The sequence below is a fragment of the Rissa tridactyla genome, chromosome 1 (assembly GCF_028500815.1).
Source record: "Rissa tridactyla isolate bRisTri1 chromosome 1, bRisTri1.patW.cur.20221130, whole genome shotgun sequence".
NCBI classification, from domain to species: Eukaryota; Metazoa; Chordata; class Aves; order Charadriiformes; family Laridae; genus Rissa; species Rissa tridactyla.
Window position 1 is genome coordinate 125,307,028 of NC_071466.1, and position 25,020 is coordinate 125,332,047.

Consider the following 25,020-nt stretch of genomic DNA (forward strand, 5'->3'; position numbering starts at 1 on the left):
CAATCTTTGCAGAATGGTGGAAAAAACCCACACATGTTACATGGATATTGAGAAGTAGTTACTACATTTAATATAAACAGTAGTATTGCTTTTGTGCATTTTCTTTCTTTTTAAGTACATTAGCTCATATACCGAAATTGTCTGAGTTGTTTTATAAGCACTGTGCTTTTAAGCAGTAAGAGTGGGGCCTCATCGAGTTACTGAAGCTGTCTGGTGTTGCTCTGACAAATACAGCACATGTCTTTAATTTGCCTGTTTTGCTGTTCAGCTATGCTGTAAGTATATAGAACTCCGGTTGCACAAAGTAGTTTGACAGTGCAAATATCTGGAACACAATCCAATTTTTATTTTTTTTTTAAGAAAGGTGCTATTTTTCTTTTACAGCCTACCTTTGTATTTTGCCCAGCATTCTTGAGGTCAAATGATATTGTTTAAGCACACACATTATTGCTTTTTTTCGTGCTCATTTTTCTTGTGCTTTCTCCTGTCATGAGTTTCTTTCTTAACCCATTTTGTTCCAGGTTCAGTGATTCCATGTTCTTTGCATCCTCATTTGTATCTCATCGCTGTTCTCATCACTGTTTCCACTTCTTTATAACAGCTGTTCTTTCCTCTGATGCAGACTCAGAGCCCACGTCACAGTAGCGTGATGCAGAGACACCCTATGAAAGCTCCCTAGGTGGCTGACAACTCTGAAAATCTTGTTTTGATCCATTGAAGCAAATGAGGACGAGTTTATAAGAGAGGAACACGAGTACTTTTTTTTTTCATATACAATCTGAGCTTCTATTTTTGAGATCTCAGGATTTTGAGAAGGATTTAAAACGTACATACAATCTCTGTAGTTCTACGGTTGTCCGACCAGTGTTTATAAGACAAATAGTACCATATTCTTGATATTGTCAGATGGCCTTAAAAAGCACGTCCCTCTACTCGCTTCCTCAAACACCTGATCATTACAATCATACTTACAGAAGCGTCTACCACAGTGCTATTGAAAAGTTTTATTTCATAACAGTATTTTCTTTTGAGACCATGTGGCAAATACGGGGATTGATGCCTGAATTCTAATTTTTGGAATGCACTATTTGGGTTGAAAGTATGATCAGTTTATTTACAGTTACCATCTTCTCTGTATTTCCAACTGGTATAACAACCTAAATGTGCTTTGACACATATTAGCTCGGAATCTTACTCGATACACTCAGCTACTTAAAAATGAAAACTGGCTTTGCAACTGCATATTTCAGTTTTTGGAAAGCTCCTACTTTCTCCTTATTCCCAAAAGGAGGTAGATATTTTATAACAGTACCCATGGAGAGAGTGGTATAAATTCTTTTCTAATTTCTTCTCTCAAACTACACAGTGACCATGTGGAAAAGCTATTTAAGGAACAATTGCATGGCAACTAAAATGTGAGAGAAACTTGTTGTGACCTAACTTAGAGCACGTATGTGTGTGTGTGTATAATAAGTATATTAACATTTTCTTAGGTCAATATAGTTCAGTTAGTTTCCATCTGACTGCAGTTTCTTTGTGGTTGCAATGTTTTATTTGCATATTTACATGGCTGTCAAAAAATCAAGATAAAGTTTACTCAACTATTGAGCAGTTCTGCTGCCGTGTCCTCAAACCAGAACATCTCCAAAACCCAGGTTCTATGCCATATCAAACTGCTAGCCCTATAAATTTAAGTGCAAGCCCTATCAATTTAAGTATGATCAATTTACTATTTTCCTGTCTTTAAATAAAAGTAGTAAGAGGACCCTAAGAGAAGCGGAAGTGGGTCATACCCAATAGCATTTCGCATCTTTGCTAAAAATCACAGGCATGTCTGACTAGCATATTCCAAATTTGGCAAGGAATTAAGACAGTTATTAGCTCTTTGATTAAAGGAACTACATAAAGTAAAAGAACACTCAATATATTGTAAAAAAATCCTAAACTGATTGCAACATGTTTGTTATTCTTTCTCATAAGCTGAATATGTTAATATCAGGTATGCAAAAACTAAAAGATACCCAAGATAAATACTTAGCTTGATGTAATTTATATTTATGTTTATGTAGCTTCAGCTCAAGAGAACTGACATAATCCGAGATAAACTTGATTGTAAACTAAGAATTCCACCACTTTGGGCGAGTTTGTCTTGGAGGTTTACTAGGAGGCTGAAAAGGAATCAGGAAGAATTTAAAATAATTTCTTGCCTAAGTATATTTGAAATTTAAATGGTGACCTGGTGCCAGTGGGGCAAGTTTATAAAGAAGCAAAACTTACCTCCAGGAATGATTTGAATTCAGTAATTCTGAACTGAATTAACATTGAGTAATTTGTCTAAATTCTAAACCACACAATTGTTAGACTAAACTGGTGCTAGACATCACTATCACTGTGTTAAATTTGGAAAACAAAAAGAATTTATAAAATTTCAAGAAGTCTAGTTATATGTAACAAAGTCATCTGCCAAGAATAAGTATTGGAAAGTAAACTTAAAATAATTCTTTCTTCCTCATTTTAGGTAAGGATACAGATCCAAAAATAATGAGAGATGTACTAAAGATGACCAGCAGATACAGTCATTACACCAACTGTACACTTAGGCCCTTCATAGCAAGGTACCTGAAATATCAAGATCTGCATCCTGACTCTTGGACCTTAAGCTGACAGAGTAAGAGCTTAAGTTGAGAGAAGACATCCAAATGCCATAACTGTCCAGGAAGCTGAATTTCCCTATGTGATTTCCTTTTTGCCTTATGACTTCAATCGTATTTTAGGAAAATTCACTGTGTGCCATTTTACCTCTTTATACAAGCACAGGACAGCCGCATCGTGAATACTGAGTGTACTTTGGGTTGCCATGTTTCAAGAAGGACATTGAGAAATTAGAGAAAGGTAACTAAAATAATGGGAGAATGGAACAGCTACCTTAAGAGAATGGCTTAAAATGGCTGGAACACCCCAGATGGGAGAGGATTGGGCAGAAAGGAATATGACAGAGGTTTGCAGATGCCACTAAGACAGTGGATAGAGTGAATGAAAAATTGTTCAACAAATCCCATGGTACATTAGTAGAAGGCACTTAATGGAATAAAACTGGTGTAAGATGGAGGACGAGGGAGGAATAGTACTTTTTATGCAGCTTCTGGAACTTACTGCCACAGACAGCTGCGGACAGTATCAAGAGATTCAAGAAAAATTACACAGGTTAATGGAAAACAGGTTCAGAAATAGATACAAAAGGGATCAAGCAGGAATTTATCTTCCAACATCCCTAATACAACAATTGTCGATGCTGGGAAAGTAAAAGGGAAAGGACTGCAAAAAGCAGCCAGGCCTGCACACTCTCCCTATAAAGCATCCCTTTTTGCTACTGTTGTTTCCAACCCTTACATTGGGAGTACTGCATCACTCCATTTAGCAGTGCTTCTAAGAAGGCAGATACCATCTATAGCAGGTAGACAGAGCACAACTGCTGGGTCTGTTGCACGAAGTTGCATTCTGCTTTATTACAGTCATGCCATTTTACTAACTTATTTAGATGCTACCTGCTGTACAGAAAAAGACATTAAGCCCACATAAGCCCATAATTATAAACATAAGTAAATATAAAAAATCAGTTCTCGAGGGGTAGCATCTGTGAAGTAAAGCAGAAGTTGAACAGAGTTCTGCTGGGTTTTGCCCAAGAGGAAAAAGCAATTGTTGTGCAAAACAAGGCAATGCTGATCAGATATATAAGAGCACACAGAAACAGTAACAGCAAAATAAATGATGGCCAAATAACCAAAAGCTCCAGATCTAATTTTTTATTTTTATATTTTTTTAAATAAAGTTACTAGCACAATTAAGTAAGTTTCCAAATAAAATTATTAACCACAGTGCATTTGTCCGTGTATGTCTTTAAAGACAGCTGTCTCCGATGATACTGAATAAGCTTGTGTATTTTATCTTATTTGGACTGAGTTGTTTTCAAGCATTCTCATTAACATAGTGCAGCAATATGTTGTAAAAATGTTTGAAATGGAACAAAATAACACTGTATTGGTTTTTCTTTTGGATATTTACCCCAGGCTTCAAGGGCCCGTATTGCTCACTCATTTCAACAACAAAAATTAACTTTTTGCAGTTTTCTTGCCTTGTGTTTCTTTCTTTCTTATCCCACAACAAATGGCTATATAACTAGGATTCTATGATTCTATGACACTTCAGAATGTAACTGAAGCTTATAAATACATACTTGTGGTTTTGGCTTTCTCAAAATACTTCAGGGTTACAGTAGGACATTAATATTATAGGAGGACTGTAGATTTACTCTTAGGCATTTTAAAGGGAATTCTTGCTGATGTCATGACACAAAAGGGTAATGGACTATAACAATTCCGTCATTGTCTTATCAAATCATTTGCAGTAGAATACCATTCAGCAGTAAAGTAACAATGAAGAAACAGAACACTGAAAACATAATCATTCATGTCAATAAAAGAGGCCTCCTATGACTTTTGGACTCCGGCATTCGAATAGCTCTGAGACGTATAGTGGGTAGATATGTTCAAGCTATGTAGGCCATTTGTCTACTATTCATCTGCGTGAATATCTCTCTGAAACTGCTCAACCCTGAAGTTTTCTCAGAATTCCACATAAGGGCATTTACTTCATGGCAGGGGTGGTTAAGCCACCTAGCCTATTTTTTCCTCAAAGGATATTTTTATTGCTTGCACCCATTTGGGATTTTTTTCTAGTTTGCACAGGAACAAGATTGGAGAAATACAAAATTGGTTATTCGAACCCGTACATGATGGATCAGCCTTCATAGATAGACATCTGCAAGTTTCCCATGTTGTTTGTGTGTAGATTTGATTCACAGCTGAAAAACTTTATAATAATCATTCAAGCAAAACAGCTGTAGTTCACTCATAACAAACCCAAAATAGTAATTTCATTAGTTTTTCTTCTCTAAAATGTATTTCATTCACCACAAATGATCTGCAATTTGCAAATTTGTATGTTGCTTCCTCCGGCCTGTCTAAGTATTAACATTTGGACATTCCAGAGCAGTTTTAAAGCCTCCAATAAAGCTTGGGTTTTTGAATATATATTTTTAATATTAATACTAAACATCATTTAAAAATTGCAGTGATATCATGGTATTATAGTAAATCCTAACTTCTTTGTAAAAATATAATGCATGTGCAAAATTCTAACACTTAGCACACAAAGCACATTTATGGAGTATTCCTTCTATTCTGAAGATTGCCAATGACATTCAGTTCTATTCTTCCCAGTGGACAAAAACTATGTATATTAAGCACAATGAGGTTAATTATACTTGTTATGCTATAGGCTTCAAAGAGCTGCATAATCAGAATTTAACTCAATACATGTGAGTGGAGGCTTCTGCTTTTACATTGCACCAGACACCATGCATGCATTGGTTTGCCTGTTGGGAACATATATAGCAGAAACAGACATGTAAAAGAAAAGACACATTCAAGAATATAAGTGATCTACAGCTCAGTTAAGACAGCAATATTAAAAAGCAAAGCAGAAAAAGTGTTTTGATTTTTAAAAGCACAAATGTGCTATTCACTTCTACCTTAACTTCTTGGAAAGCGTGGCTGGCTTTCAGGAATACTGGCTGGACTTTTTCCTGACCGTAGTGCTAATCTCAGCATGGCAACTTTCATGTGCATTCCTTTTTCATGGGTCAGAAGCATCTTGTTACAATATAATAGAGTAGCAACGTAAAGCCAGGAAATTCATGACTTTTTACTGGGTAAGGTAATAGTTCTGAGCAAAATACTGATACAGTAATCTTGGGGCATGGAAACACCAAACTGGTCCTAGAAAATAATTATTGATTTGTGCCTGGATTTCTTTTGGCAGAGACCGTAACACATGGATGCTGAATAGAATTTCCTGTAGTTTACGGCCTCTCGGTGGTAACTAGATCAAACTATCTTTAGACATTGCCAGTGGAGCTTTTAAATGCACTAAGAAGAATTTCTATAGAACACCACAAGTCTTTCACCTTACCTCTACAGTACCCAAATGAAATCTTGATTACTTCCATATGATCTTAATTTTCATTACAGAAATCTACTTGAAATGGTTTTACATATTGTGAATTGTCATAAAATTTAGTTGAAGAGACCATTAATCCTCCACAGAAGCTGCTAGAATAAAACTATTTTAAATATAAAATCTAAATATATTTTTAAGAATTATTTGCAGCAAATTTGTCTTTTTTAGATATCTATCTTTTTTAGAATACATAAAATATCATAAATAATTTGAATTGAAAGAAAAGACCCTATATTAATATTTAGATAAAGAACAACATGCTCTTTACTCACTAGATTTTGTAAAAAATATACTGCTGATTCATAAACCCCCAATTACTCTTAAAACCCTATAGGTCTAGAGTAAAGAAAAATGTAAAAAATAGCTCAGGTACGCTGGTGACCTGCATGAGACTTAAGTTATATTCTCTAAACACTGTGTACTGTATATTCAAGTTTTTAAAACACTACCTATTGAGGCATTCAAGCGAAGAACTTGCCTTCCAATTAAGAGTTGCAGTCTGTATCATACAGTAACAGCTTATTTTCAAAGACTCTTGTAACATTTACAAATGTTTCTATTGAACCTGCATTTTATAAAATGGGTAAATATTTTACAGGCAGGCATCAGAAATCTCAGCATTCATCTGGAAAAGAAAAATACATTTTAAAAAAATCTATTTTTTTTAATATATATATATATATGTACAACAGGAATATGCCTTTCCATTTCAACCACAAAAGCACATATATGCATTCAAATTTAAAATACAGCCTGAAACACCTTAAAAAGAAAAGAGGCCTCTCAAGTAGGTGATGAGAAAGCAACTCCCCTATCAGGAGGCACATAGGGCACATCTTCCAGTTTCTACTTAGTTCTGTCTTCTCAATACTTAGTCACCTCTCCTGGCCTCATTTTTCTTTCTCCTTCCTCAAACTGTACTCTAACAGTATGATAAGCCTCCCTCTATCCCTACCTCTGGTTTTATTCTTTCTTTTTGATTTTCCTTCTCTCTTCATCTCTCATATAGTGTGTTTGGGATTTCCAAATCCCCCAGGCTCTGCTCCAGCCCAAGAAGCTACTAAGAAACAAGCTCAGATCTCAAATTCAGCATGGTTTCCATCCACAAGGAACATAATGGAAACTAAATTTGCTCCTAAAAAGAACACAGAGAGCAGCAGCTACTGGGATTATGAACAGTTTGTCTTCGGTACCATTGCAAGCAGAAAGAAAAAAAGTATTTCGAAGTAAGGGAAATTCAGAAAGTTGAATATAAATAACACTTAGCTATATGGAAGAAAACAAGTGGGTTCAGAATTTGCCAAGCACACTATAAGCAGTGACTGAAACAATTCTTGAAAATATTTTTCTGTCAGAATTATGACATCAACAAAAAATATGGTACCTGTAGCAATATTGTATAACATACAGCACATCATAGAAAAAAACACAACCCTTCACCCATTCCCCAAACTACATGCTGAAGCCACTCTCCCTTTCCTGTACAGAGACTAGGAAACACTCTGATAATCCTGAAAACTGGAAAACATTGTGTCACACAATCAGAAAAGTAAGATTACTCACCTAAGGACTAACAACCAGCACCAGCATTCCCTATGCAGCCATCAGTGTGCCATGGCCACCTCTTTCCCAGCATGCCCTGGCACAGCCTCAGCCATCTTGCAAGGCTCTGGCAAGACCTGCTTCCTTCTGCCTGGTGAGTGACTGCTTCTCGTTTTCAGCTTCCTTCCCTCTCCTCATGGTGCCTAAAGAACAGCAGCGATGATAGCTGCAACTTCACACAATCATACACATCTCAAAACAAATGCAGGCTGTCAGATTAATTCCTGCTAGCAGCCAGCTATTTGCAGGGTGACGCAAGGGATGCTAAATTAGTTGCACAAGCTGTTAAAAAGCTCACCTCGGTTCTTGGACTTCTTAATCCCACACTGTTCAAGCTGTAAGGAAGGTGTTTTTCAAAAGTGCCAGGGAGAATCAAAAAAGCCTACGCCCGGCTAGGGGAAAGCAGGATTGGGAATAGGTGCTGGCAGGGGAGGAAGTGGTGCTCCCTCAGGGTGTGCAACATGGCGGCAGGGTGGTGGTGGGGTGGGTGATCACTTAAGGGAGAAGAGCTCAGAGAAAATGATGGCAGAGTGAGGAAAAAATGTTTCGAAGCTGCAGATGATCCCCCCAGCTTTGTATTTTTGGAAGGTGAGCGGCCCTGCAGAGCACAACCCCTCTCCTGGGCAGCGACCACTGAGGCCACCCTGCCACAGGCGTCACTGCTCGCCTCTGAAATGGCCGCCCCTCCTGCCTCTCCCAGCAGAAGCTGCTCGTGTGGCTGCCTGCCCAGGCCATGAGGGCAGCTGCTGTCGTCGTCCATGGTTCGTGTCAGACATATCGGTATCTGAGGTGTGAGAAAGCTGTAAGTTTTATGTCAACTTGTTTTTAATCCTGGCAGAGAGTTGTTTTAATGAGAAAGAACAACAAGCTGTCACTGTTGTCATTTTTTTCTTTTTTAAAAAAAAAAACAAACAAGAAAAGACTGTTGACCAGCAAACTTCTGTGTTCAACTACTTTGAGGGGAAACAAGGCACCTGAAGACTACTGTATGGATGACTTTTGCTCGTGTATTCTCAGTTAACTTCACTGAAAATAGCCAGGGGGCTATACCCGAGCCTTTGATATAGAGCTGAATAATGTTTCACAGCGAATTGGTTCAGGTACTGTGAGGATGTCTAATCTTCATGTGCACTGCTCTAATAAAACAAAGCACATTTATTTTATTCATTTTATGCTAGAAATACTATTTAAAATAAGGGTCACTGCCATGCCAGCAATCCCAGTGTGCTTATGGACGAGGGAGAAGTGGGTAAAGAGTCATAGGAGCATACACTTGTGTATATATATGAGGCTAAACAGCCACATCCCCAAGATCGGTGAAAATTTTCAGTAAAAAATTTTAATGTACAAAATGTAAAGGACAAGTCTTTTATCCATTTCCTAAATGTTATGAAACATGGGCATTTCACCATGACATGAAATTACTGTCATGGTGAAATGGCCCACTGCTTATGGCAGAATCATCCAGTCTTGTAGTAGTTGTGCTGGCATCTGGAGTAGGGGGAAAAATAGTCCTGCTTTGTGAATACGTGAATATAGTTTTCACAAGTAATCAGAGCTGGAATATGAGTAGAGTTGTAGCGTAAGTTAAAATACAGGTGTCTGAGTGGCACTGTGGTTGAAAACAGCTTCTCCAGCTCAAAGGTAGAAGTTAATTTATTGAGTACAACAACTGACTGTCTACTGACCAGAACCAGTCCTGAAAGTGACCAGAAACAGTTCTTGAGCTACTTGTTAATGTGAATAAAATGTTTTTGCAAGTTATCTAAGGTGTCTTTACATCAGGGACTGAGTTTAGGGAGAAAAAGGGTGAGGATACGTGTTTTATAATGTCATGGAATTTTGTAGCTTTTTTATTATCTTGGGATTGCAAAAGTTCCTAATGCTTAGCAGGGAAAGTGTGGATTTTGTGGAGAGATGATAAATTACAGAGCACAGTAAAACTTTTTTTTCTTTAATGTAAATATCAGAAACTGGCAGAAGGGTTAACTCAGAAGTGTAGGCTGACTTTCTGTACTTAATTATATAGAGAAGTTGTTGAGAGATGAAATCTCTAGCTTTTCCCTTCAACAGGCTGCACAGGCGTATATGTATCATGTTATTACCCAAAATGTCTTTAGGTTAGTGTTAGACAACAGCTCTAAAACGGTGCTAATAAAAGTGCATTTATAGCACAGCCATGATGGCTTTTTAATGCTACCATTTAGTGTAGCTTTCTGTGTGGTGCTGAGATTTCCAAAAGTAACACTGCTATTGCTGAAATTATTTGAATCAACTCAGAATGAGAAGTGTCAACTTCTCAATAGTAGTTTCAGGGCCTGACTTAATCTGTCACACTTTTTTGGATAATATTAGGACTTGAAGCTGGCTTTTGTCTTGTACTACCAGTCACTGATTTTGACAAGAAGAATATTTATATAAGAATAAGACTTCCTTTTAGTCAATGCAATGTTGAGAAAGCCTTGGTGAGAACTATTTCCACTTTTTTTCTCTTTTTCCAGAATATTTTATGTCATGCCCCCGTGTCATACTTATCAGCAATGCTCTAACTGAAACATAGTTATGTGATGTTTCATTATTAATTATTGGTACAGGTTGTATCCAAGTATATTTTATGAAGGTAGCTTCTTAGATGAATTCCAGCAAGGAAACTTGTCTGGTTTTATTTTGTAGACTGCATCTTCTAAGTACTACGCAGTGTACATTAAAGTCTGAAAAATTACTGTGTAACTTCAGGGATGCAGATTCAGTGTTTTCTGTACTAGTCATGGACAGAGCAATTTCAAAATTGTGAAAAAGGCATGTATTACTTGTATGATGAGCTCCATTTTTGTGCCTGTGTGAGATTTTACTGGAAACTTAATTCAGAGAAACTGGAATGAAAAAAAGGAACAGTGGAGGACTGACACTCCAGCTGCAGTGACCTGTAATGTCTTGCTAGTAATATGACGGTTATTAGAATCTGCTGGACTTTGCTTCTTAAAACTACAAAGACAATAAATTAGAGGGAGTGACCAGAAAAGCATCAGTGCAGAACTGCAAACTCTAAAGAGATTGCTGCAACAGAGATTAATCTGGTGAGAAGGTTCATCAGCTGTCACTGTATAAGGAACAGTAGAAACAATCCTATAAAACGAGTTGAAAAATAGTTAAATATTCAAGATTATTTTCTACAGTTGTTTAACTGTAGAAACATTACTGTTAACATTAACTGGGAGCCTCCCTGTTCTCTGAATTTTCATGGTGTTTCTGACAGAAGCTTGCTTATACAAGCTTGCATGGTCGCACTGTTTTCTTAGATCCAGTCTTCCTTATGCCAGTTCCATATGACCTGGCTTACAAACTAATGGCTTCAAAGCCACCAATCACAGTACAGAATGCTGGGTCTTAAGTGACTTTATTTATGCATGCCCCAATAAACTATTTTCTTTATGAGCACAGTGAATATGATACTATTAATATGCAGGTATTAAGGGGTAGGGTAAGACCAAAACAACAGTGTTTTTCATAAAATTTATTTCCCGAATCCTTTTTTAGCAGAAGAGTTATCTGTGTGTGCATGTTGGTAGTCCTAGCATAGACTGTAGTGTATCTTTAGGTTCTGACTTAATACATCTGTGCTTCAAGTTCCTATTTTATCTAATGAGAATGAAATTAATTAATGATTGCATGTGGGGACACCAATATTTGTACAGAGTCTATAAAATCTCTACGATATTATTTTTTTAGTATATTATGTCAGTATAAAAGTCTGTATTTGTTTGGCCTCAAAAATTGGTTGTATGGGAAAAACTGTAAAACTAAATTGCAAATACAAAATTTGATCTTGTTATACTGTAAGGATCCAAGACAGGTTTTTCCTGGAGTATGAAATGAAAGGAATATCATAGAAAAAAAGAAAGCAAAAGTATAAAATGAATGTATGACAGAGTTTATAAGAATTCAAAGGCTTTGGTGTGAAAAGTGAGAGAGAAATTCTGGTCCTAAGAGCGTGGTTTTGCTATTCTGGCTGGTGAAGGAAATAAAAAAGAAAAAAGAGCAGTTCTTTTGTGTTTGCATACAGTTTCTGTAAGGAAGCTTGGTAGAACTACTGAACTCAGTGGTGTGTGTTCTCTGTCTGGTACAGTATGCCAGCAGTTTATTCAGCTCATCTTGATGATGGATTGTCTGTAGTATATAATATCCCTAAGCTGTTTTGCGTCTCCGTCTCTACTGGATATTTGAGTTATTGTTTCTGAAGTTGAGCATCTCATCAGTTTTGTTTATAGGGCTGTATTTCACTTCTCATTTACTCTTACTTCAAATACATCTCTCCGTTTTTCTCATGTTTATATGGGCTTTTGATTCTGTATCTAGGAATAGCATCTTGCAACTTAGTTTTTGTTGTTGTTGTTGTTGAATCATTGAAAAATGTTGTCTAGGATTATGTGGTTTTGTTAGTTTCCCCTGGTTTCTATTCCACTGCAGCATGAACAGATGAAGCAGTCACTGCCCTACCCATTTTCTGGAAAATCCTCTTTATGTAGAAGGGATGACTAACTGGGGGAAGTGCCACGGCTGGGCTGCTGCTTCGTGTTAGGTGTATGAAAGTTTTACTTTACTGTAAAACAGCTGCTCTTTATTGGTTTAGGCATTGCTATGTATTCTACTCATCTGTTCTTCCATTCATGTGTCTACATTTGAGTCAACATCCTAAGGGACGCTGGGTTTTCCTTGTGTGCTATTGACTCTAACAATAGGGTACTGAATGAACATGATCCGCATTATTTTCACTTAGAATTATGTACTTATTTATAAAGGTGCACACAGCACTTCTGTTAATGACAAAGTTTATTTGTGTGTGTGTTTTTTTTCTCTTGGTTTCTGTTTATCCCTGACATTCTGGGGAAGTTATTTTGTCATGTGGAAAACATGGAGTTCTTGAGTCAGAGGTGAGCTCACTGTTTTAACAGCCTTGTGTACCTAATAAAGTTGACCACTGGGATAAAAGTATTTTAGTACATAACATAATTCTATAAAATAACTGTGCTTAAATAAAATACTTACTGAGTAGTTAATAATATGCAAGCTTGGACTCATGCAAGTACTTTCACTATTGTTGTATGTGTTGGTTTCTGGTCAATGTTGGCATAACTGTAATGAATACAAAGTGTGCGATCGGATGTGAGGAAACATACTTTCTAAAAAAATATGACATTTTTATTTTAAATAGCTTATAAACACAGACTTACATATCGACTACTGACCAAGTCATGCTGGATACAAATGTTAATTTGTTTACAGCGTGGTAATCTTTGTAAATAGACTAAACCCTTAAGCCTCTGCCTTAAAATATTTCATAAGTATGTTTAAAGCGAACATCATAAATGCATTTTTCTTTGGTAGTTTGGGCAGTTGAGCTATTAAACACACTGATGAAACAGCTGGGTTTTAACAAATAATCACTGATCAAAATTTTTAAATATTGTGCACTTAATTCAGAGTTCTATCTGGCATTTCTACATTGGACTGTTAGAAATGCTGGGTCAAATGTTGTATATCGATAGTTCTTAGCTTTGGGTCATAGAGATCAAATATTATTAGCATTGCTAGTTGTAGATAAAAATCTGAGGGGCCACCAAACCATTTGATAAATTCCATTTAACTGCCAGTAAATAGTGATAAATTTCACTTTTGTCTCAAATTGCATTTAATCTGTTTATCAGAAAAAAAGATATAGTAACCTTAAGTACATTTTCCTGTTCCAGAAAGATGACAGTCCAAATACTTCATTATAGTTAGCACTTGTGAAATGGGTTAAAAGATAATGAATAAACTTCCAAAGCTTTGTTTTTCTATTTATTGGCAAAATATGATCTAAACCAGCTATGTAATCTACAAGAAATACACCATTCTGCCAGAGGCATGCAAGTGACAAATAATAGTTTGGATGTGGCTTTACTTGAAGAGCTGACTTGATTTTAATACCACTTCTTACTACTATTTGCGAAATGGTGCCACCACTGCCCCTCAACCCTTTTGCATATAACTGCTGAATCATATAATAATTTGGGCTAGAAGTGGCCATCTGATTCAGCCTCTCACTCAAAACACAGCCAACTTTGAACTCAGTTTGCTCAGGATCATATCTAGTGGCACAATGTAATAGGTTGTCTGGTAGCTTCCTCTACAGAAATACAATGAAATGTTGCCAGGGGACGTTAAGTAATATTCCAGGAATTGTGTATATGGACCGGAGCTTGTGTAAGTACAGAAAACAGGCCTTCTAGAAGCCTCCTCTGAATAGCTTTTCATATTCTATATTTTAACATTGTTCTGTTTCAGAGACCAGAATTCAGGTTAGAGAAGAGTCTAGGTAGGGTGCCAGGCCTCTGCCCAGTGTCAGCCTTCTAATACTTTTGACATTTTAATGGTAGTCAGTAGCTATATAGTACCTAATAACACAAGACCACATGGGTGATGAAAGGAGAGAAAGTGCAAGAGACACATATTATAGCAAGTTTAATGTTTGTTAGGAGAAGCTTGAAAAATTGTTTTTCTTTCTAAATCTATGGACTCTCTAATTCTACACTGCTCATAAGCTCAAACTAAGATCTTGTTATTTTCACTGTCCTTGAATGGAACTGTTGGTTCGGTGGGTGCAGGGACAATGACTGACAGACTCTGGAGAAGTGTGTGGGGCTTTCTGTTTTGCACAGGAAGTAGTGGTAGGTCCTGTCTCTTTCCCATTAGAATAATGAAAGGTGGGTTCTCTTCTGAGCTGTTTCTGTGTTAGAGCAAGGAAGAGAACAAGGGTGTCTTTTAGGAGGGGAATTGCCTTGCTTCCAGAATTTCTGGTTTGCTAAAGGAGTGAAGGGTCCAATTCTTATCTTCTAACTTGATCTAAGGAACTTAGGGCTAGTGCCATTGCTCCCAAGCTCTAAGGGAAGTCTTGTACTTTAATCTCTTTTTTTTTTCTTTTTTTCTTTCTTTTTTCTTTTGTCTCTCTTTTTTCCCAATTCTACAACCTGATGTGACTAATGCTTTCCTTGTAAGGCAGGGATAGAGCTGTGGAGTAGAAGGAGCTGCTAATGTTTGTGAGTAAGAAAGAAATAAAGAAATTGTATAACTTGTCCTGGTACATAGATGTACCAGCAGCAATTCAAGACTGGGACAAGTGGTGAGAAATAAACATAAAAGTATACTAAGGAGCTCTATGCTGCTGAATATAGAGTTCCATATGTTCTTTACAATTTTCTTGGAGCTTAAAGGTACCTGGTCACAGTTAGTTTTCAGTTGGCAAGCACAAATAGAAAATTTTCGGATTAAAAGTAAGGATATAATTATGTGCTTGAAATAAACATACTGAATAAGTACGCTAAAAAGTATACACAGTGATATTCAGAATATTCAGTATATACAGGCTATTGCCTGGTTTTATGTTCTGAGAATATATTCATTAGATGGAAACTGAAACAAAAAGCCATTTTGAATGTTTATTTTCTCCCTCTCACTTTGTTTCAGGCAACTGTGACATTCATTACATACTACTATCTTTATCCATCTTTACATGAGCAATCTATTTCTTGCTTCAGCTTCACTAAGGAAAAAAAAAACCAGGAGAATACTTACAACACAGGTTATATAATACAAGAGGGTGAAATATGGAAGACAAAAATAAGAAATAAGACTGGAATACCTTTAACGTACATCCTAAATCACAAGTAATAATGATCCTGCAAGAGGGAAAATTTCTTGAATTTATATACTGTGGTTTGAAATGAGAGCATTGATATTTCAAATACCACTGGACCGAATTAAACCTAAACTCTGAAAAAACAGGTTTAGATCCAAGATCAATGATGTTTTTGCATTGTCGTAATTTCTTTAATGGGAATATTGCATGAGCTGCCATTGCCAAGGAGTTGAGTCTATTTTAAAAAGCTAAGCTGAAATGAATACTGTACTGTAATAGCAAGATTCCTTTGCAGGTGGAGGAAGTACAATACTGTGGCTCCATAAGTAAGGACTACCTTAAGATAATCAGCTTTTGAAGGGCTGCTTATAAGCATACAGGGTAGACCGATTCTTATAATTTCTGCAGTTGATTTTTCAGCAGATTTTTCTATATGAAGAATGATGAAGTCCCTGAGGTATACGAAATATATATTTTCCCAGTGGGAAGGATGCAAGAGCTATTCCTACAGATCTTTGTTCTTAGTATTGGCTCTATTAAAGGCTCTAAGGTGATTAAAAATAAATTAAATCTCTGTTTATAGTACAGGTCTCCTGACCTAATGGGAGTCTTGTTAAATTGAGTGATTTGTGCATGTGTGTGCTGGTTTTGAGGCCAAACAAAACTCATCAAGCCTGATGTGTTCTTCTGACTTCCTCAGGTCATAGCAAATTACTATGAAGTGTTTCTCAGTGACAATGTAATAAGCCTAAGGATGCATATGGTAGAAAGAAATCTTATTATTTGCATTTAGCATCTCTAACCTTTAGAGGGTTTCTCTGAACATGTGCTTGCTGCTCCAGGAAGCTTTGCGGAATGAAATAATTTTCACAAAGTGTCAACTGAATTAATTTTTAATTGGGCAACAAATCACCTTGTGCTGCGCCATTTCTTTTTTTTGTAAAATCATTCTGAAATTCCAAGAAGAGGGCATTTTGCAAAGTTTTCACTGTCCATGAACCTGGTTAAAAGATACAGCAGAATAAGATCTAGTTATACTGTTTCGTGTTCAGGATGATGTTTCTAAAGAGTTGATCTTAGAAAAACACACCCAGGCCTATTTGCAGTTATAGTTTTCAGGGGCAAATAAAGCCTACTTCTCTTATTAGGATTACCATCAGAGTTGTGGAGTAACTAATCTACTCAGTTTCTTCTGTCACTGGAATAAGATTTGCAATATTTTGACCAGCTTGCCCCCTACCCTTTTTGCTTCTTGAAAACAAAAATTTTTAATGGGCTTGTCAGGAGGTAGTTTGTACTTGACTTTTTTTACTCTCTACAACTACTTGAAAGGACATTGTAGAGAGGTTGGTGCTGGTCTCTTCTCACAGGTAACTAGCGATAGAACAAGAGGGAATGGCTTCAAGCTGCAACAGGGTAGGTTTAGACTGGACATTAGGGAAAATTTATTCACAGAAAGAGTGGTCAGACACTGGAATAGGCTGCCCAGGGAGGTGGTGGAGTCACCATCCCTGAATGTGTTTAAGAGTTGTTTAGATGTGGTGTTGGGGGATATGGTGTAGGGGAGAACTTTGTAGAGTGGGGCTGATGGTTGGACTCGATCCCAAGGGTCTTTTCCAACCTAAATGATTCTATGATTCTATGATTCTATGACTCTATGATTCACTGTCTTTCCCCAAGAGTGGGAAAAGAGGGTTCAGCGGGGAATGGAAGACCTCTGACCTACCTAGCCTCTCCATTTGGATGCTTTTGCTTATCCCTTCATGTGTTTCAGCCGAGCTGCAATGATGGAACTTGCATCTTTTTTACTGTTAATCTTCAGCCTGAAAATCAGAACACGAATTTTACAGTTAGTACAGTTTTAGTAAGGTTAATGTTACTAACATTAAAACACTCTGGGCCCTTTTCTCTTAGTAAACTAAGTCATCTAAAGGTATATGAGCTAGATGGAGGGTCTCAGAGGATGGGGCAAAGATTGTTTTATTTACCTGTTCGGTCCTTTCTTTTTCTGGGACCATCAAGTTAAGAATTCCTTTCAAGTTGTACCATTTGTAAAGCAATCTCCAGAAGGTTGTTATGTTCACTGAGAATTACTGTATTACTGTAGTTGTTTTGAACAGTCACTGTTCATGGTAGGATTTGCAAGCACATTGGTGCTAAACTAACTTTGAGAGAGAGAGAGCTGAGGATCTCTCTCAGGATAGCTGAAGACATTCATATATGAGTGTTCCTATTTATTCTTGCTGTAATATAAAGGACTGCAATTTGACACAGATTCTGGATAGTCATAAGCTATTCATGGAAGTATTCAGTGTTTTGGAAAGCAAGTAATCGTTACTGGTGGGGGTTTGTGTTATAAGAACTGATTATTTACGTTCATCCGGTTCTTATAGAAATGGACGAAAGATAAGATGTCTATCCATTTTCATCCTCATTAAAAGAGAGCCTAGAAAACTAGCTATAAACTAGCTGGACAGGTTTTCTTCCTCATTTGTGAGATGTCTGATTGAAATTTCCTTATGGTTGTTATAAGAAAACATCTCTGTTATTTAAGTAACTATTACATTTGTATATTGGAAAGAGAAAACAAGAATAAGATAATTTACTATAAACTCTGACTTTCACATAAGCACATTTGAGAAGACAGACAGGAGCCTGAATCAGGGTATTGAATATCAGAACTATTGGTTGAATTTGAACTTCTAGCCCGATTTATATACATATATGTGCATGTGTATGTATAAACAAAGAAAATCTTTTCTTAAATGCTGTGCGCTCCCTGCTCAGAGTATTGTATTTTATTCACTTTGGTGATTTGAAACAGATGACTGAATCTAATATTGTTATCAGTATGGTAGCTGATTAGTTTAAAAATTTCTACAAATGAAAGAGTTTCCAAAGAAAGCTGGAAGATATTTTGATTAAGGCAGGCTGTGGAATGCAGGGATACAGCTCTGATTTATTGCTCTGATTGATTGCTTACGAATTTTTCAATTTTTGCTTTAGCTATGTCTTAAAAAATAAATAGAGTAGTGAGAATGTTTAGAATAGCAACAGTTTGTTTTTTCCCTTCTTAAAGGAACAGTTTGGAGCACTTGGTCTCAGGATTTTAAAAATTAAATTCTTTTTGGCAGAGCTAAAAGGTTTCTTAGCTATTTGTGTACAAATGAGACTTAGGCATGCCTGGTATTTAATGATGGCAGATGGCCCCTCTGCTTTCTTGCACTATTAGGACCAATAAATGCACCAAGTTTTGCATTGGGTATTTATATACTCCCCAGGTTGATAGTTACCTTCTCAGGAATTGTTCAGAAGTACATGTCTTACCATCCCAGGTGGTACGTGGAACTTCCAAAGGATAATAGTTTACTCTCATCTATAGTTTCTGGCCATTAAATGGAAGGGTTTTTCTTTGTTTATCAATAAATGTGATATTCTAAATCTGATGTGTAGTTTAAACTGGTACGATATACAACTGTTCAAGCGCCAGTCTGTCTGATTTTCAGGTTTTGGGGTTTCTTTTGCAGTCCCTGGGGTTTTTTTTTTTTTTTTTTCCTTCCCCTCCTGTGTTATTAATTGAGCGTAATTTCTTGAATAGTGTCACAACTGTGTATAAGCTATTGAGAAAAAAAAAATTTAGTTAAATTCCATGGGTAAACTTTCTAAATTTATCAAATCATCTCTCATACTGTATCTAGAAAATTCATTCAGGGAAACTTCTCAAAAATTGTCCAAAAAGTGCCCACATTGAAGCAAACAAAGTCTGAGTTTAGAGGCTTTTGGGGTACTTTTAAAAATATTAGAAGTTTTTTTCTTTTAACTGACTTCAGAAATACTACCATGCAGTTGTAAAACCATACACGTTTATGTTGTTCAGTGACACACAGGAGAAGCAGGTGTGGCCTCCAATGCAATACCCTTTTAAGCAGTTTCTGGTATGATTCCAGCATAAAATCACCATGCAGTCTGATAGATTATAGTGCTTTCTCCGCAACTTTCATAATTCTGTAATGTCTTTTTTTTCTTGTCCCTTTGATATGGGTATAAAGTTGTATAGTTAACCACTTTTAGACCCATTCCTGCCTTTCTTTTCTGCAGCTGCCCTGATCATCAAGAAATCCATTAAAAATGCTAGCAAGAGGCCAACAGAAAGAGCTCACCCTCTAGCCCATACATTTCAGGCAGAACACAGTGATATTTGAGACTGGCACAGCATAGATTTATGTTACTGGTGTAGCTGTCTGTTCAGTTATTCATCTGGAAGAAATTGGAGACTGCTAGAGGTCATTGCAGAGTACACTGCTGAAAACTAATCAGTGGTGTTTCAGGATGATTTGTGGTATGCTTTCTTGGATGAAATTTGAAAGATGATCACTTGCGTTTATTAGTAGCAACATGATAAGGTCAGTGAAGGCAATTACAAGGATCTAAAAACGATCACAGAACTGACAGAATGCCTTCTTTAAATAATACTCAAGACAACATTACAATGAATTAATTTAAAGAGCAGAAGGTGTTTTATAATAGTTCTAAAATGGCTCCAAATTTGAAGAATTGATCTAGTGTGGCTTGCAGGGAGGTTTTTTAAGGGCAGCATTAGAATATTTTCAGTGCTATCTAGGACACTTTCTACATTTGGCACTCTGCTTTGAGGCAAAGCCAGCAGCAGTGATTCAACTAATGGAAATCTTTGAAAACTTGATCATGATTTTACTTTTTCTGTCATCTTGCTTCATTAACTGAAGTAATGCAGAAAAAACTGTGCAAATGCAGCTGTTGCTACACTTAAGATGATGTAACATGCTTTCTTCAAGAGTATGGTACAGTGACAAACCAAGGCAAGATCCCTCTCACCATCTGAACAGATTTTCAATGCCTGCAGCATGCTTCCAGAATCTGTAAATGATAAGTAGTGCCTGCAAGAAGCACTTCAACAGAAACACAGCATAGTGGCATACCTGTGACATGACAAATTTTTGATGTGGAGATGTGCCGTTTTGTGATGATGGGGGGATCACTTTCTGTCGTTCTAGTGACTTTCTAGACTTGTGACTTAACGTTTTGCTTTGTAACCTCTGTAGAGATGGTAAAACTAACTTTGTGAGCTGCTGAGAAAACAAATCTTGCCCAGTTAACTTGTTTGGGGTTTTTTTGTTTGTTTTGTCTGTTTCTTTGTTTGTTTGGTTGGTTGGTTTTTAATACAATATGCTAAAAAAAGCCATAAGGTTTAAAAACAGGAGAGGTGAGGAACACCTAAGGGGCCTGCTTCCTTCAATGCTGTTCTAAAAACTCTTTCAGCTATTCTGTTGACACATAATGTGGCCAATTTAGATGAGAAAGTTTGCGCCAAATACGGAGAACATCTGTTCTCTGGGAAGTAATTTTTGTACAAATATAGTACAGATGATTAATCTAATGTCTTTGGTGTGTCCCAGTTGTTGATAGGGAAGATAGTAAAAGAGCCAATTCATCTTAAGATTCTTCTTAATGCTTTTGCTGAGATTTGTCTTGCTTATGAGAATATCCTGCACATTGACACCCTCCAGTTTTAATACACTTGAGCTGAATTTACCAGCTGCTTGCTCTTGCAAGAAGGCATTTGGACATCAAAAACTTAACAGCATTGATACTTCTCATCTAAAGATGGTGTATGATGTTTGGGCCAAAATATAAACTGCAGTGAGAAAGGACTCAGTTTTCTCCGTTCTTTCCTTATTTAATAATCAGTAGTTAAATTTACTCCAAATGTAAGCTACGCTCACATTTGGATTCCCTCTTAACCAAACAAACTAGTCTGTAAAGCAGTATATTCCTATCATCTGAGCAAAATGCTGACAAAGCTGCAAGTAAAGAAAGTTCATTTTATTAATGGCTTCTGTCAAGGGTTTAGAAGTACAAAAAATGGTGGAAAAAAGACGGTAGAAGCAGAAATAGTTTTTGCCTCTTTCTGTTAAGAATTGGTGCCATTGGCTGAATTTAAATGGTAAAGTTGAACTTATAGAAAAGTTATTCTTTTATAGATTTTGCATGTTATTTTAGTTTGTGCTTTTGAGAGTGAATTTTGGAACACTTTACTCCACCTCAAGAAGCCCTAACCATTGAACCATGGTCGTCCTGTAATATTTTTGGCTTTAATATATGAATAATAGAATTGGGGCCACACTGTGGCAAAGAAAATGATGGATGTTGATGCTAAAAAAACCCCACATGGTAATGATAACATTTGCCATGCTTTGTAGATTGGATCTGTTAATGTGCTCTAAATGGAGTAAGAGGTGACATCTTTTTCTCTTTTCCAACTTGATTTCAAATAGCTTCAAAACCTTAAACTTATTAAGTAATAACTCAGTTTTCAGTGAAATTACGGTATGGTGATGTACAGTGATTTGGAAATACTGTGATATTATAGGTAGGAGAAAGAATTGGTGTCAGAAGGATTTATGCATATATATTCTATTTTTGGACACTGCCCTTATCACCACAGCCACTTCCTTTGAGAACTGACTGAACTAATGAAGAAATAATTCCTTTTATGTTTGTTTTTGCTCTCTTAATTGTAAGGTATGTCTTTGAGTTTTGTTTTAAAGCCACATAATCATTTGATTATAAAAGCAATCCTAAAATAACATAGAGGTCTTGTTTCTTTTGGGAAGGACTTGAGGTTCCAAGGCTTGATGGCCATTTCTTACTGTTCTAAACTTTGTTCTCTTGACACGCTGAACTGATAGAAAAAAGTCCTGAAGGAATAAGTTGCAGCCTTAAGAAAGATGAGAGATCAGCCCAAAGTGGAATGTCTGACTGTTTAGACTTGTTGGCTCACCACCTAATGGCAAGCTTCCTTTCCCTCTGCTTCTCTCATGACTTGTTCCTTTCTAAGCTGGCTTTGTAGTAGCTAGCTTACTCCCCAGATAGGGCTGTCCTGGTTAACTTCTCTGCTACAGTCCAATATGGTGCCAGCAATGGTCATAACTTCTTCAGTCTTTAAGGACTCAATGACTTTAACCTTTGAGAGACTTGCAGTTTTCTAGAGGCTAACCTGGGCAGTAATCTTTTTTTTCCCGCCCCTTTGGCATGTAAAAGTTGGATTATGTATTGTGTTTGTGCTCAAGTGCTTGTAGAATGTTTTTGAGACAATATTAAAATAACTTAATCAACAGTTAACTCATACATTGTTAACTACATGTATTTTAATGAGAGCAAATGAAATGTGATCAACAGATATGGAGAGTACATTAATTGGAGAATACAAAGATGTGCATACAATTACCAGCTGTAAATTAAAGATTGAACTAATTCCATCTCCTTGGTTACTGTCTTGTGTCTGGTGAACTTCCATAAACTATTAAAGTTTGCTTTACCGCATCTTGGAGTGTTGAAATCCCGTTCAGCATTGTAATAGCACTTAACATACATGTAACCCCATGCAAATACCAATTTATATCTAAAATTGGCTACTGATGGTTGTTTCATAGTCTGTGTAATGTCTGTTTGCATCAGTTCTGCTCCCAGTGGGCAGCTTTCCAAACTGCACAAATAGCTACTGCTAATGGTGCCGATATCTTTGTTGGCAGCTTTTGCTAAGTAATGAAGAGGTGAATTGGCCTGGGCATTAAACTCGGCTTGCCTGTAAAACAGGTAGTGCTGTGATGAGACATTCTGGAAAAGCTTGTACTGACACTCTATTTGTTCTTTCTGTATCAGCTTCTCTGCTGTTGTGCACCTTTATGCACATGTATCTTCTCGCAGATGTCATATTCAGCAAAACGTATTAATGGAAAAAGAAGCTAATCCGTGTACTCTGATGGATTCCACCAGTAATCTGACAATCCTGCGTAATGTAAATTGAACAGACCTTTTAAATGAAGTGCGTGGCCAAGGGTTGAAATGTGGTTGTGCTTGATCTATCTGTAGTTTAGCTATTAAAGTATATTGCTTATTGTTTTATATCTGCCATCAAGTGTATCAAATCCCACATTTTCTGTATTCTGAGAATTATTCTAATCCTCAACTGGGACAACTGTAGAAATTGTGATTCTTTTTGTGGGAAATAGTGCAAAAAGATGGCTTTGGAAAGTCTAGAAGCTCTGAGTCTCCAAGAATGGAGACTCCTCTCTCTGGTGAACAGTGATAGAACATGAAGAAATGGTATGGAGCTGCATCAGGAGAGGTTCTGATTGGACATTGGGAAGGGGTTCTTCGCTGAGAGAGTGGTCAGTCACTGGGGTAGGCTCCCCAGGGAAATGCTCAAGGCACCAAGCCTGTCAGAGTACAAGGAGCATCTCAGCGATGCTCTTATTCATATAGTTTAGTTTTAGGTAGTCCTGAGAGGAGCAGCGAGTTGGACTCGATGATACTTATGGGTCCCTTCCAACTTGAAGTATTCTATAATTCTATATTTTGGCATGGAGGAATTTTATAACGTTTAAATGCTTTACTTATTTTCCTGCAGGGTGATAGGAGTCAAGCGAGGTATTTCACCTCTCTGATTTGGTAAGTGAAATCTTGAATATAAAAGTATAAAGTATATTGATTTTGTCTACAGACTTTGCTAATTACATGTAGAAAAAATTGAATTAAAAATATGTTTGGAGATTGCAGAACTTTGAGAGTTGCAAGCCCTGTTTGTCTTGTGAATAGACAGATTTTCTGAGCAGCCTTATTCCTTCTTACAGATTGCATCCTGCAAAACCCACATAATAAGAAGAACAATAATATGTTTGTAATTCCAGAGTAGGTTAAGCAGATTGTTGCTGGTTTGTTGTTTTACTAGTCATTGTGAGTTTTAATGCATGACAGACTCTGATGCACAAGAAAGGTCTAATTAAATTTTTCCCAGGGAATTTCTGCTGAGTTGATTTGCTGTTTGACTAAGTAAAGTTTCAATCTTAATTTGAAAAAGAGAGCTGGATGGATGTATTCTCCTTATTCAATTCAAACAATAGAAGATAATTAATTTGGTGTGATGTTGAGTTTCATACTTGTATTGCTTATCAGTCTGAGACTCTTGTGATCCTCATTATTATCAGTACACTTTTGTTGAAATTAATCTGTTTTATTCTTGGTAATTTTTCTTTGGGGTGAAGCTTCCTCTGTCTTCTGTTTTTTCTATTATTACACGTGTCAGTTCTAACTTTTCCTTTTTTTGGACAGTGCTGTCCACTGTAGTCAGGCCATATGTTATGTTTATAAATATTATTTGTTAACAACAAATCTGCTTTGGGGCTTAGGTGTTCTAAAATAAAAGCTGGTATTGAATCATCTGCTTAGTTTGAATGTATATTGCTAGATCTGGTGAGGAAAAATTGAATGTTTATTTGTACCACTAGAAGACATTCGTTGCGATTAGACTAATATATATATATAATTTTTATTTTTATTTTATTTTTATGGCCTAGGTCTTCAATAATTCATTTTCTTTTAAAATGTCATGGACGTAAAACGCAGCTGGTTTCACTCTGTCTGACATAGCCTGCTCTATTTTACAACTTTGGCATCCTCTGAGAACTTGTCTTTTGGGTCTTTGCTCCTGGTGTCAGATTGAAAAAGTGTCCAGACTTCTCAGTAATGGATGTTCTACTAAAATAGATCTGTTTCACAGTGTGAAATGACTTGCACTGGTTTCTTGTCTGCATTCATCTCTGAGCTTAGCATCTGGTTTCCAGATG

General features: G+C 36.7%; 2 long non-coding RNA genes across 9 annotated transcripts in view; one reads left to right on the top strand and one right to left on the bottom strand.

Annotated features, from left to right (window-relative positions):
- Positions 1-8,246, bottom strand: part of LOC128901998 (uncharacterized) — a 90,505-nt gene extending 82,259 nt beyond the window's left edge. The window contains exons 1-2 of one of the 8 annotated variants that reach the window (XR_008463568.1): positions 7,979-8,246; positions 7,642-7,823 (exon numbers count right to left, since the gene is read on the bottom strand). This is a non-coding gene — a long non-coding RNA (uncharacterized LOC128901998). Of the gene's footprint in view, positions 1-5,590; positions 5,697-7,641; positions 7,824-7,978 lie in introns of those variants that run through there. The other 7 variants (XR_008463582.1, XR_008463580.1, XR_008463584.1 and 4 more) reach the window with 7 other exon arrangements.
- Positions 8,247-8,418: 172 nt separating this feature from the next.
- The window catches only part of LOC128903955 (uncharacterized), a 31,342-nt gene continuing 14,740 nt past the window's right edge, over positions 8,419-25,020 (top strand). Inside the window, exons 1-2 of the long non-coding RNA XR_008464315.1 lie at positions 8,419-8,482; positions 23,805-23,845. This is a non-coding gene — a long non-coding RNA (uncharacterized LOC128903955). The remainder of the gene's footprint in view (positions 8,483-23,804; positions 23,846-25,020) is intronic.